Raw genomic sequence first — 2,170 nt, 5'->3', positions numbered from 1 at the left:
ATAATAAGATAACAGGATGTTTTTCTATTTATTTGTCTGTTTGTACCGAAGGATCTCGCTAACCTCTGAACCGATATGGTTCTCCTTCTTAGTATAGCTTCTCATAGTTCCTGGGAAGGTTTATAGCTATTTTGGAGGAGGGTACCACCAACCTCCCAAGAGAAATCGCAAAAAACGTTTAGCGGATATATTTTGTAAACAGCTGATTTTTACATAGATTTAGAAGAAAACATTTAACGTGCCCCTAGAGGCCTTTGGCAGCGTAGCCACTAATAAATATTAAAGTAAAAGAATAAAGGGGGAAAGACCTAAATTTAACTTTCCTCACAAGGAAAGAACCGATTTTTTAAATCAATAGCTTGATCAGAACTGACACGAGCAGGGGGAATCCGACTGTTTAATTAAAACAAAGCATCGAGATAGTCAAAGGGTGACATTGACTCGATGTGATTTCTGCCCAGTGCTCTGAATGTCAAATGGAAGAGGTCCCATTAAGCGCGGGTAAACGGCGGGAGTAACTATGACTCTCTTAAGGTAGCCAAATGCCTCGTCAGATAACTACTGACGCGCATGAACGGATTAACGAGATTCCCACTGTCCCTATCTACCATCTAGCGAACCCGCAGTCAAGGGAACGGACTTGTGGATATTAGCGGGGAAAGAAGACCCTGTTGAGCTTGACTCTAGTTTCGCTTGGTGGAGAGGAATACTTGAAGTAGGATAGAGAGGAGGTGTAAAAGCCAGTCTTGAAATACTCTCACACGTATGTCTTCTCTGCTTAAGAAGTCGGAAGGGAAAGACAGCTAGGCTTAATGCCTTGCTTCAGTTGTAGAAGGAAGTTGAAAGGGCAACCCTAACCTCAGAGAGAGTGAGGCAGGGAGTTTGACTGGGGCGGTACATCTGTCAAACGATAACGCAGGTGTCCTAAGGTTGGCTCCTCAAGGAAAGAAACCTTGAATAGAGTAGAAGGGCACAAGCCAGCTTGAGTTCTCCTTTCAGTACAAGGAGAACCTTGGAAACAACGGCCTATCGATCCTCTTTAATTCGTGGTTTGAAGGAAGAGGTGACAGAAAAGTTACCACAGGGATAACTGGCTTGTGGCTGCCAAGCGTTCATAGCGACGTAGCTTTTTGATCCTTCGATGTCGGCTCTTCCTATCATTTTGAAGCAGAATTCAGAAAGTGTCGGATTGTTCACCCGTCAAAAGGGAACGTGAGCTGGGTTTAGACCGTCGTGAGACAGGTTAGTTTTACCCTACTAATAGGGAGGACAGTCTTGAGTAAGGCTCTTTAGTACGAGAGGAACCAGAGCCTGGTACCGCTGGTGTTTCTGTTGTTTGACTTGTCAGAGCAGATGCGCTAAGTACTTTGGTTAATAGCTGAACGCCTCTAAGCTAGAGACCAGTCTTGAGAGCTATCTAAAATTAGTGAGATTGTCGGGAAAGGAGCAGCTAGGCGCAAGCCTGGTAGAACGAAAGCTATATCTATCTATCGCTCCCAATCACTGTGTCCCAAGGACACGACTTAGGAGGAAGGCCCCGTTGTTCATCATTAGACTCATACAGAGTCGAGTGACTGAGACGGTGAGCTGTTCCTGACACCCACCTGACGACTTAACAGGTGCCCACCAACAACCTTTGACACTCGGCAGATGAAGCCGTTGTCACCAGCTTGGGAGACTGGATTTTAGCGCTAGAGAGAGCGACCTGGAGGGAGACCCCTACCGCTGTGTAGGGTGAACCCTGAGAAAGGTGCCCTCTCTGCGCTAAAATTCGTGTTTTTTAAGCTGGTGGTGGGGGATGAGGGATCCTGGTCATATTGAGAAATTATTTGGCGTTTTTGCGCTTAAAACTTGCGCTTAAAGTCGCGCCCTTTCGGGCGCGAAGAATAGGCAACAGTCAGAGAGCCAAAACAAGCTTTGCAGCCCTGCCGGCGGCACACGACTTTTTGGTTTTTTGAGAGGCCGAAAATATTGTGTGGTCTGCAGAAATCCACGACTAGATATCGCCTTGACTCGTATCGATGGATTTTTCACATTTTCATCGATACGAGTCGAGGCGTAAAATTTTTTTGAATTTCGGCCTCTCAAATTTGAATATTTTATTTCTCCCTCGGGTTTTTTTGATTTTTTTTGGGGTTAAACGCAGATTTTGCGCTGCAACAGGCTGGCG

General features: G+C 45.6%; 1 pseudogene; it reads left to right on the top strand.

Annotated features, from left to right (window-relative positions):
- The first annotated feature begins 285 nt into the window (after nt 1-285).
- On the top strand, nt 286-1,600 carry LOC145334832 (large subunit ribosomal RNA; annotated as a pseudogene).
- The last annotated feature ends 570 nt before the right edge of the window (nt 1,601-2,170 follow it).

This window comes from Acartia tonsa, chromosome 12 (genome assembly GCF_053477335.1).
Source record: "Acartia tonsa isolate MP-2025a chromosome 12, ASM5347733v1, whole genome shotgun sequence".
NCBI lineage: Eukaryota > Metazoa > Arthropoda > Copepoda > Calanoida > Acartiidae > Acartia > Acartia tonsa.
The sequence above is the reverse complement of the archived record's forward strand: the minus strand, read 5'-3'. Positions and strand labels throughout refer to the sequence as shown.